We start from the raw sequence: 12,778 nt of genomic DNA, 5'->3' as shown, positions 1-12,778 counted from the left end.
GTTCTTGCGTAACAAGTGTCCCAACATTTTCGTCAACCACCGCGTATCACATGTCGTTCATTCGATGTTTAGTTCTTCTTGGTAATGACGGGCTTGGTAATGTCGACTTGCTTGCGGGGAAACGAAAGGGAAACGGAGAGAATTTGTTTTGCAACGTACAGTTGAAAACGAGCGAGTGGAAGGGAGGAGGAGGCGTTTAGGCTCACAGCAATAAAACGTAAATGTAAATCATCGGCACTGTCAGGCCCGTTGGAATCGTCCGTTCGGAATAGGGAGGTTAATGATCAGTTTTCAGCCACCCATCGATTAGTCACCATCATAGCTGTAATCGCTTTTAATCCTGAGTTATTACTCACGCTAGATATATCGCTATTATCACGCCGAGCAATATTCACGCGCTGGGAAATGAACGCGAAATTATATATTCGGACCACGAGTGTAGGTAAAATCGGCCCGTTAAACGCTGATTCTCGCCATCCAGGCTCGATGCTTGTACATACGTGTTAAAAACCCCGGCATCATTCACTTCCGTCTTTCCTGATCACTCGTTTCTTGTTAAATCATCGGGGACATTAACTTTACGTCCACTGGACGACGATCTACTGGACAGATGTTTCGACACGTCCGGTAGAATTATATCAGATGTCAGTTGTCTTTTCTGATTTTGATACTTGGGAAATTAGTATCGCTGTCGTGGTAAATAATCATTTTGTGCACTCGATAAAATTGAGTAATAGTTTTATGGGTTTTTTGGGTTTAAATAATAGTTTTTTGGGTTTTTTGACAGGATCAAAGAATGACACTCGGTTATCGTCTATTTCGATTTCTGTAGAATATCATATTTTTATTAACGGAAAATTAATGATATATACATGTATATTGTCGTAAAATTTTTCTTGATTATTAATTCCCAGTTTTGGAATTACAGTAAATAATTAATTAATATTTCCTTTTCTCTTACAAGTAAATGAAATTTTGGTTGGAGCCATTCAAGTACCAGATAGCTTCATACTAACGATAAGCCCGACAAACTAGTACAATTATTTATACGAAAAAAGAAAAAATTAAAAATTTATGACGGGTAGCATGTATGTCGTATTTTACAAATTTTATTTGATAATTTTTTCTTTCTTATTTCTTCTTGTTTCTTATTTTTTCTATGTATATTCTCTTTTTGGAAAATCTGTGTATATTTCTTTTTTTTTTTTTCAAAGCTTGAAAATCATCTTAAAAAAATTATATATATACATTATAATATACATTATAATATATATATAAAAAGATATATATACATAATATAATATATATGATATATACACTCTACAACAAATATACACATATACAATAATAATAATGTACATACAAATATATACAATAATAATAATAATAATAATATATATGATATATACACTCATACAATAATATACACATGATATATACACTCATACAACAAATATACACATATACAATAATAATAATAATACATAAATTAATTAAAATGTACGAATGTTTATCGCTAAGAATTACGAATCGGATCCAAGTTCAAACTTTGGAGAATCTGGCTCGTCCAGTCCGCGCCTTCGTCCTTCCGGAAACAAACACCGAGAAAATTCAAATAGAATTAGATACATAACTCTCTCGGCTCGCATCGCGAGCGAGTTAAATTTCACTACACACAGAGAACTTTCCAAACAATCCGCCTCCGCGTGTATAACCTCCGTGAAACTGCGAACTATTAGACGAGGCCCCGTTGGAAAACACCGGTGAACAACGTGTGTGCACGCTGTGTCCTCGGCGACCGGCCTGCCGAAAATCACGGAACGCGTTATCAAGGATGTTTAATCAAGGATCATGTAGTCAGCAGCGTTTGCACGGTGAAATGGAAGAGAACAATTTCGAGCCCGTGGGATACGCGGGGGAAATGGAGGAGATATACCTGGTGGATAGCATCGCGTCGACGCGGTATATAAGCAACGTATTATCGTGATGGCGGACAGTGAATTAACGACGAGGCGATTTCCAGGCATTATATCGCCGTCTGGCTGACAAATAGAGACGCGGTTGTATCTCGTGGCACGTGTTGCACGGGTAATCAAGCGGAGTACCTGCCCCGGCGTACAAACACGCCCGGGGAATATTTTAAGGTCAGATTTTACTATTTTCTCGCACGGCCTACGCGAGAGCTGGCTTTTATGGCGCTTCAGCGTGTACCATGCGGTGGCCCGTTGAAGCGGATGGCGTGCGACCAGGTATTATCGTATCCGTTTTCGTCGTCGTTCACCTTCGCCGTCGTGCACGCAGCGCCGGCGAGGACGATTCGTCCTTCCGCACGGCGAAATTCCCTTTCGTCGAATCGGTTGAGTTACTCGGAACCTGCTATCGCGGCGGTAACATTTTGTTTACGATCATTGTCGCCGCGGACGGCAACTTCATTTGCACTGGTGCCTCGTTCTTTCTTGCTGGATGATTCGAATTTCTTTCCTCGCGATTTCAATCGGTCGAGCAGTTTTAAAGAACGGATTGTGCTTTTTTTTTTTTGTTTTTTTTTGCTTTTCAGATTTCAGAAATCAATGAAAAGAAGTGTAGAAAAGGATTATTTCAACAAATGATAGACGATTGATTTAAGGAATTTATCTACAAGTCGAAATAAGACAAAAACAAAGATTAAAATAAGTGCACTTTAAAGTTTCATTGGGTGTGAACAAAAAAAAAAAAAAAAAATGGTAAAATATTCCTGAAATTGTGTACATCTACTGTACTGTATAGGATGTTTCAGTATTAGGATCTTCCATTAGATTGGATACAGAATAAATTTTTAAACTCAGATAAAACAAGTTGTACGTAAAATACTGTGGAAATATTTGTTTCAATTAAAACTACAATCAATATTGATGGAGTACGGGACTTTTCGCGAAACGTGTGATTTGAACAGCACGATAGTAAGTTCAATAATTTAAACTCGAATAAAACATTATATGTAAAATTCATTTCAATTGAAACTGCAACATCAGTATTATCACGGCACAAGACTTTGCAGAATGTACGATTTAATTGTACAAACATAATAACTTGATTCAATAACGTTTCAATAATACATAAAATAATACATGAACAATTCTAGAATTAATTGAATCAATGATTTCCATTCGATATTCGAAGAGCACGACGACAAGTTCAGTTTTCTTTCACTTTTACTCATTCTGGTAGTACCAGAATTGATCGTGCAAACATAACTTACGTTGCTTCTGCGACTTTTATTATCCACGTAGATGACTTTAGTCCTTAACCGACGAAGATTCTCGAGTATCAATAAAAGACAACAGTAACCTCGGTAAATGTTAAAATTTCTTTTATGAGACGATAAGACCCTATAGAATTTTATATTAATTAATTTTTGTATCTAGTATAAAATTTAAATTAACGTTTAACTGGGAGTATCGTTAAATTTAATGAATTTTAATTTTGAAAAAGCTTTGATCAAAGGAAATAATTTGATCTTTAATTAAAAATCAATAGAATAAATTACCTTTGGAATAGCGTTATATTCTTTTATAGATCTTGTAGAAAAAAATATGATAAGATAAATTTTAAACGTAGACGCTTGATAATCAAGTATGTTCGACTTTTTGGAACGGTAACGGTAAAGGTCCGCCTTTTACCTTAACGTGAAATGACATTTCTCACTCGAGGATCTCTCCTTGCGATCAAATTTACTTTCGTTGACTTTCCTCGCGCCATCGCGTGATATTCTCTCTCCCCCTCTCTCCTCTCGTAGTCATCTGGAGCAAGGATTCCCCGGTATTTAATCTGAAGCATTCCGCGGAACTGGTTCCTTCCCGCGCAAAGTCATCGTTGGCAATTAGCCGGCACGGCGCTAGTAAACGGCACGGAGGATTTTCCAGTCTGTCGTTCGGACTTTCAGCCGGTGATTAGCATCGAATTTCCCGGGGAAAGCGTTTCAAATTAAGCGCCGCCGCACCTGAGCTTTCCACTCTCTTCTGTATTTCGAGAGCACACTGTCGTGTGTGAGCACGAACGAAAGAGCCGCGGTCATATTTCACTGTCGCCTCGGGGTGCGATGTTACCCGCTCACTGGAACATTAGAGGATATTATGTATCGCTCGTGTCGCAACTATAGCTGGCTAAACGCCGCGGTAATTTATGCTGAAAGTCGATCGTCTTATGTAAATCCCTGCCTCATTTACATACACGTTACCGATACTAACAACGAACCGCGTTGATGTAATTATCGATCCGTGTGAAATATAGGCGCGCTGCGTTTTGTTTAACCTTGGTTTCTTGACGAAAAGAAGATTCTCAAGTGAGAACTTCTTTTCGAGCAACTGTCTCAATTTCATTAGATAAATTTTAACGTTGGAACGTGAAATGACCAGCAGAGTGTTTCAATTTAACAGTTTCTTATTCTTTTGTTTTAATGAACCTTCGCGATGTATTCAGATGTATTTTGCGACATCTTTCTTTACAGTGTTAAGAAATTTTTAAAACATGGAAAACATGTTTACCTTACGTATTAAGATATATTGTGTGATTACGTTCCATTTTAGATTTTTATATATTTGAAATAAATAGAAGGATCTTTAGGTTAGCATCTCTTGTGTATTCTAAGCCGATGTTTGTAATTTCCATCGCTGATACCAATCTCCACAATAATAACCAATCGTAAAAAGCCTGATGCCCTATTTCATTGTGCGTGGAATTCACTATATCCTGCCGAAGAACAATTGAAAAACGGTGGAGAAAAGAGCAACAGAAAAGAATAATACGAAGCTGGCTAAAGGAATTTACAAACATTTATGTCGAACAAATGCCTCCACATTTCCGCGTGATTGTGTCCTTTGTACGAGGCACGGTAATTTCATTTTCTCTGGAAACAGGCCATCGAACACTCGAGTTCTCCGCCCTCTCCTCTCTTTGCGTTTAGGAAAATTCCCTACACATACTCGCCGCTGCAGAGACGTGTGTTCGTTTCCCCGATTCTGCTCCTCTTTTCTTCTCGCGTGGCGTATATTTTATTTTATTTTTTCTTCCTCTCCCGACGAATTGAAGAACTCACCCCTCGCCCGTTTTTCCCACAGAACCGACTGAATAAAGGAGAAAAAGATGCCGGTAATAATAGTGCTAGCGGCGGGGCACGCTGCTCTAGCCGAGTCTATTCAACCTGTCATTCGCGTTTTGCGGTCACCATTGTGATTTGCAATGGTAACCCTTCGCACATCCTGCCTATTGTCGCGAAAACGTTCGTCTCTCTCTCTCTCTCTCTTTCTCTCTCTTTCTCTCCACCTGGTACGTTTCTACGACCGTTCGTTCCTTCTTCTCCCTGTCTCCTTTGTGTCTTTCCTGCATCGCTTTCCTTCGCTCGCGTGCGTCACTTACCTTACCGCATTATTTAACGTTTCTAGTTTTAATTCGCCTCGTGTAATTTCCATTCCCTCCTGTTACATGCATTAATGATCCTTTATCAATCCCTTTTCACGATTTTCCTGCAGTTATCCGAATCGTCATTTAAATCGTCTTTCACTTGCGATTAGGTACTCGATACCAGCAATCTCCCTCCTAGAAATTACCGTCTCTGTAAATAATACATTTGTTCGTCCATCCCCCTGTTCGCTTAGACTACGTTCACTTTATTCCTCGTACCATTATACCTATTTAGTTTCGAATAATTATTCGACTTGGTAACGCTTTCGTTCTTTTTTCTGTCCCAACGTCTTCAGTTATTTCGTTGTCGACTAAATCTTCGCAATCACTTCGAATCAGATCGTAGCTCTCTGATCTAAAGAAAATTGCTTTCTCGATAATGAAAAGATAATTTGATGGTATTCGTCGAAATTGAACAGTCCGAATTTTTCAAGAGTAAACCTTCCCTCTCTAATGACTCTGTCCTCGTTGTGTTTTTCTTTCATCAGTTTTCCTCAGTTCTCTTCAACTTACGTTCCCTTCTCCACTGATTCTCTCCGCCATCCCCGACGGCAACCATCGAACCCCCCCTTTCGCGCCATTTCTAGCCCTCGGACTCCGCTCAATTTAAACCGGAAGCGTGTAAGCGCATAATTCCAACGGGGAACGCGTTCCGAGGCGAGTAAACGCTCGCGCGTGCGCGTGTACGCGCATACAGCGCCGTTCATAGATCGTGTGAAAATCGTTGCGTCGGTTAGCCGCGAGCGGTCGAACTCTCTCTCTCTTTCTCTCTCTCTCTCTCTCTCTCTCTATGAGCGAGTTGACACGCTCGACGCTTCGTCCTACATCGCCGAATCGAATTATACGGTGTCGGATCGACACGTTGTTATTCGTGTCTCGTTGTGGTGCCCGCACGACCAACCCTCCTCGCGTTTCCTTTTCCTCGTTTTTCTGACAGGGTATCACGGCTGCTGGAATTATGGTCTGTCCTCGTGGGGGGTACGGTTATGCTCTCGGCTCTTCACGGTTATTATTTGCCTGACAACGGTGTCCGATTGGTCGAAATTGGTCTTCGACGGTGTACAGGAAAATTATTGCCAACCGTTCGCGGTTCGAATTTGGTTCTTTTTTTTCTTCTTTTTCTTATGTTTTTTGATCACTCGAACAGAAATGTTATGAACGTTCGACGTTTTGTTAATGTAACTCGAAAGATGGATAATTGGAAACTTTCATTTTTACAAGTAAGTCTCATCGTGAAACATCGTGTCGTTCGATGAAATTCTTATCACCGTCTGATAATAAAATCCTAGAATTTTTTTGTTCACGCGAAACGACTAATGTACATTTTTCATTCGTTTCGTTCTCAGAAACTTTTATTCAATTTTTGCCTTAAAAATTGAAATCGTAGAAAGAAAAATTAAAAAGAAATCACACGGAAATTATTTTCAATATAACACGACCGTATTGAAATGAATGTTCGTGAGTAATGTACGTGAAGATTCGAGGGTGAAAGGCTTGAGGAAGTACTTGCTCGATCGATTGTCTCCTTTGATGGGGCGAAGGGTTTGTGTAAGCCGGGTGAAAAGGGAAGTGAGCGGCGGTTAGGCTAGGTCAGTTACCCAGACGGAACGAATTGGGTCAAGACGGAGCAGCAGCTCCTCGGAGGACGGTTTTCTATTATGCGTGAGGCGACATATGGTTGCCGTTCGGACCTACATTGTTATTCACGAGTGTTTGCCCGTTCTTGGAAGGAACGTTCGCGTTTCAGAATCGTATCTTTAGCCACCGGGGTTTTATTGAAACGTCTCGCCATCCAAATCCACTTACTATATTAATCTCGACTTTCAGTTTAACACGGTTAGCATCACTGCCGATGAAATTTCGACTAACTTTCCTTTCGTTTCATCGCACGAATTTCAATGACTAAACCTAAATGGCCACTTACATTTTCGTAATGTTTTTTAATGGTTTTCCAAGAATATTTGGAGAAATTGTTAACTAATTTTGAGAATGTTAATTTTGACCGTAATTTTGAGAATGTTAATGTTTCTCCAAGAATATTTGGAGAAATTGTTGACTAATTTTGAGAATGTTAATTTTGACCGTAATTTTGAGAATGTTAATGTTTTTCCAAGAATATTTGAAGAAATTGTTAACTAATTTTGAGAATGTTAATTTTGACTATAATTTTGAGAATGTTAATGTTTCTCCAAGAATATTTGGAGAAATTGTTGACTAATTTTGAGAATGTTAATTTTAACTGTAATTTTGAGATTGTTAATGTTTCTCCAAGAATATTTGGAGAAATTGTTAACTAATTTTGAGAATGTTAATTTTGATTACAATTTTGAGAATGTCAATGTCCAAGAATATTTGGAGACATTCTAACACGAGTAGAGCTGATTTCGAGTTGTGCAAACATTTTGAAACATTTTCCTAGAATCGGGAATTTTGGAAATTTGCAAAGAAATTGAAAGGTGAAACATTGAAATTTCAATGCCTACGAGAAAAGTAGGTTCCCGCGACTCGGTAGGAAGAAGTTGAATTGCGAGATGTAGAATGTAGAAAAAAAGAAAAAAAAGAACAAAATTACACAGGATGAAAAATCGAAACCGCAGAAAGTAGGGGACAAATTGTTCCCCGTTTCTCCTCCCTTGCTTCCTTTTCCCTCACGTTAATTTCTAATTGCAGGTTTAAATGGCGAACCGTGTTGTTTCGAGTTTCCCCGCGGTAAAAAAATAAAAAAAGAAAAAGAAATATCCGACTTCCGGAAACGGGTAGAGCCGGCCGATCGCACGGTTGCGAGCGTTCCACTTCCGGCGCGATCGCCATATTTCAAGTTCCGCGCTCGAGCTTTCAATATGGCCAATAAAATTCTCATCGACGCCGGCGCGTATACACATCGGCGGCCGATCTCCTCTAGCTAAATATTTCTCCTGGAAACAATTTCGGCCGAGCGATGAATCGTTCGGTACTGACGGCCGCGTTAGCGCGTCTAATTTTAAACGAAAGCGCAGTTCGTTAAACAGGAACGGGAGAGGGAGGGAGGGGTTTAAATTAAGCGGTGATAGCGTTACCGCTGGCCAACGTGCATCTCGATTAGATTATGCCGGACGTCTCTGTGACGTTCCGCAGAAACGCCAGCTCGGTTACAAACAATGCATCGGGGGGCAGTTGAGTGCTAATGTTTCCCCGCGTTACGCGACACCGTGTCCAGTAACGCGTTCGTAGTAAACATTTGAATATCGCGAGATTTCCGATAATTAGAACAAAACATTTGAACATCCGGTAATTGAAAAGTGATCGGGATTTTGCTTCGTTGCTGGCCTTCTCAATCTGCTTACGCAAAACTCAAGATTCCGTATTTTTATCCGTAATTTGTGTTTGACTATTTTGACTATACATATAGTCTTCGTAAATAAATACTAAACAAATATTCAAGGAAATTTATTAACATTTGAATAGTTGGAAAAACTTATGAAAAATACGGGTTTTTAAATATATTGTTTAAACAAATGGTTTTTTCGCAAAATGGTGTGCACCATGAAATTTTTTGTTAAAAACTATTGATTTGACCAATGTACACAAGAAATTGTATCTTTAATAATTTCCGAGATATTTGAGAAAATATGCAAATTCCGCGCTCCCAGCTTTGAGGGTAGGTTTTCACCCTTTCGACATTGACGATTGCCGATGAAAAAAGAATACGGGTCAGATACTTTTTTGAAAACTATTAACAATTTATGCCAAGTTTCATCCTTATTAGTTGAAATCTCCTTTTTATGATTTTCGAAGTGAATAAAGTTGAGGTGAAGGAAGTTCAAGTAGCTGCATCCTGAGAAATGAAATGGGGAAGTCGCAGAACCCTTTAATACAATAATTTACTAATTAATAAATAATAATACTTAATAATTAAGAGTTGGTCGTCAATAGAGTGTGGATTTTTATGTGTGTGTAGAAAATTTCGAAATGCAAAATTACAACACAGAACGCACGTAATATGTAAAATATCCAAATTGTACTGCTCTCCTTAAAATTCAATGTTCTACTAAAAAAAAAAGTTCTAACATTTTACTGAACTTGTATAAAAATCTGCAGTTTAGTTATTAATAATTGATTAGTAATAATATTAAATCATAAATTTTTAAGAACTTATATATCAATAATTTACACAACAAATTTGTTATAATATATTACGTATTTCTTATATAATATATTAACATGTATTTATTATATATATTAATTTACATAATATATAACAAACAACATAGGGTATGGAAAAATTTCTTTTTACCCTACGTGTAAAACAATTTTCTCAATTTTTGCTCTCGGTATTCTTCGTTTCTTCTTGATAACCATCCACGCGAAGAGATGAAACTTTAAAAGAGTATCAAAAATTGGCCGGAAGGTTTCTGGACGTCGAGACGTCAGTTGCTGAGACAGTGGGATCCGTGTCGACGTACGCGGCGGACGCGTACATAATTTTGGATTTAGTGTCCGCGTTAAGACCGTTCGAGTTTGAGGATCGAGCCGGGAGCCGGCGAGATACCGGGCCGTGCATCGTGATTTGTGGACGTCAATACGGGGGTTACGCGTGACGTATCTCACCGATCATAATTACATCCTGTTACTGGAGATCCTGGCTCCTTCCATGTCCACCTCTGCGCACACACTGTCTCCGCCACCCTCGCAGACGTCCTTCGAGGCCCTCCTGATTTACCGACTTCCTCTCGACCGTCGTCTAATGACTCAATCGCCTGTTCCGCTCTGTTAAATCGTTCGAAACATAAATCGGAGAGTCGGAGATTTGTATACACGTGAAAGAAGACGATCGAATAACTAAGAATATTTCTCTTTCGAGTCATTCGAAAGACCAACGGATCGATATTTACAAGCTAATATTTACGAGAGTAAACTCCTTTCTCGGAATTACAACATATCGCGAACTAACATACCAATGGAATGCTCGAAAATTCCAATTTAGTGTCATTAACGAAGCACACACCGGCGGGAGCATTCGCCTGGAAATTTCCACTACGGGCCCCCTCTCTCGAGCCAAAAAATTGAAAGCAACCGATAACCATCAACGTCAGCCGAAACTGCCAATATCCCTAACGTTCTTCACCATCTCCCGTGTTCACTCCTCTGAGAGAAAGAGAGAGAGAGAGAGAGAGAGAGAGAGAGAGAGAGAGAGAGAAAAAGCCGAAAACGATGAAAACGGGTATCGGTGGCGATCTCTCGAATGGCGGCCGATCGTCACAACCGTCCGGTAATTCGACTCCGTTCAATCCGCCACGTTAATTGCATTTCGCGATATGCCGAATCAGTGGATAGCGTGTCCGGCTAGCCGTAAGGCATCCACGGAGCATCCGGATCCTGTCGATCCGCCTCCCTCTCCGTTAACCCCCGGTACCAGTCGAGGCTACTACCTTCTGGCGGTCAGCCTTCGATTCGCGCTCCCATCCGGCTTTCTCTCTTCCTCCCTCTGCCTTCCCGATAATGCTACCACCCCCTCCCTCCCCCTCCCTCTATCTGTATCCCTCTATCTATCTGCGAACGCATGCAGGGAGGTTTCACCTATTAGTCGCCGTAGAAGCGGCAGCTCGCCATCACGGCGACTCCACCGGCGGGCTAACATCAAAGCCAAAGGCATAGTTGTACTCTAGGGACGGCCTATAACGTTGGCGAAGCCAAACCTCTGCCTCCAGGCGGACGACGATGCACGCCAGCTCCGAGAGGAAGCCTCCTGCACCACCTCCTGTTGCAATTTCAACCCTGGAATCACCTGCCACGAATATCTCCGACAGAATTTACCAGAATTTCGATCCTTAATGGTGCCTAACCTGGCAGCGGAGCTTAGGTCACGTCTTTGATGGTCGTTTGCGGTGTCTATCGAGCTCCACCGTGAATGATTCACGACGCGGACCGAGGGTTGGCGTTCTCCGTGATCTCGGCCGAGGTGACGTTTACGTTGGTGCACGTTTACGTGGTTTGTCGTGCCACGACAGTCTTGTTTGATTATTGATGCTCGTGCGATTATATTTACATTTTTTTGGGGTGACGGAGGATTGACGGAGGGGAAGCGAGAAGTTTGTATTATATTATATTAACCCTTTGCGCTCGACTTATATCTAGCCAATAGCACGGATTTGCAATTTTTATAATTCGCTGATAATTGTAACGAACATGTACATTCGGTGTTGTAGTGTTGGAGTCAACACGCTTACAATTTAGAAGAGTTTATTCCTTTACAGTAGTGGTCGTGTATGAAATAGAATGACATAGAATGATTTACAATGTTTAATGTTCTTGAATATGATGTAGAATGATTTAGAATGTTTGATGCTTTTAATGATATAGAATGTCTCTATGATGATTTAGAATGTTTTATGCTCTCTTTAGAATGTCTCTAAAGCATGTCCTTATATATATTTGATCATCATCGTCAAGTGGGAAGGGGAAGGAGAATAGATGACCAACTATTGGATCTTATGACTAACTATTCACAGTCCACTTTTATGTGGACTGTTGCTAGCTCATTGTCAGTATTTGCAGAGATTCAATATTGTCCGGGTTGGTCATCCAACAGTAGTATAATATAATATCTGTGATAAGCTATAATAATAACGACATTAATTGACACTCAGTAATTCACACAGTTCGGAATAATTCATACAAACTGGACTTCCTATCGCTTCTTAAGTTTAAAAAATTGGTGGAGGATGTTATTTTTCCAGAGACTGAAACTATATGTCATGAACTCTTGAATGTTATATTTGTTCTGGCTAGCCCACAATGCACGTTGATTGCTCACGATTGCAATTTAAACGACATCACAGGTTAGGAAAATATAATCAAAATTCGAAACTTCGTGTCAAATATCATTCGAGTGGTTATTTCCAGTGCTATGTTCGAAGCTTCGTAAATATAAATTGCTGGTAGATGATACAAAAGAATTTTGTCGAGGGTTAATAAATAATCTTACACATTTTGAAACGAACTTGTGAAACTTTCCAGAGAAAAGGAGCAATTTTTCTCTCCCGCTTTGTTTCGTAACGAAAAAAAGGGACTTCGAATGAAATTTGAAGTTATACTTCAAAATAAGCGCATGTAGAATTCTGCACGATTTTTTTTCTCATAGAATTACACGAATTTTAATTTTTTTGTTATTATCCACTGACACATGAACGTGGCTTTGTACATAATTGTTGGCAGAGCCTGCCTGTTTTCACTTTGGTGGAAGTTACTCTCGTATTAACGATACTTACATTTCACCCTATCAGACTTGTTTGTCACGTTTGTATTTCATATTTCACGATTTTACGTTGGAGACGTACAATTATCACTAGGAAGGTACCAG

The sequence above is a fragment of the Frieseomelitta varia genome, unplaced genomic scaffold (assembly GCF_011392965.1).
Source record: "Frieseomelitta varia isolate USP_RPSP 00005682 unplaced genomic scaffold, Fvar_1.2 scaffold_969, whole genome shotgun sequence".
Lineage (NCBI taxonomy): Eukaryota > Metazoa > Arthropoda > Insecta > Hymenoptera > Apidae > Frieseomelitta > Frieseomelitta varia.
This window is presented reverse-complemented; position numbering follows the sequence as displayed.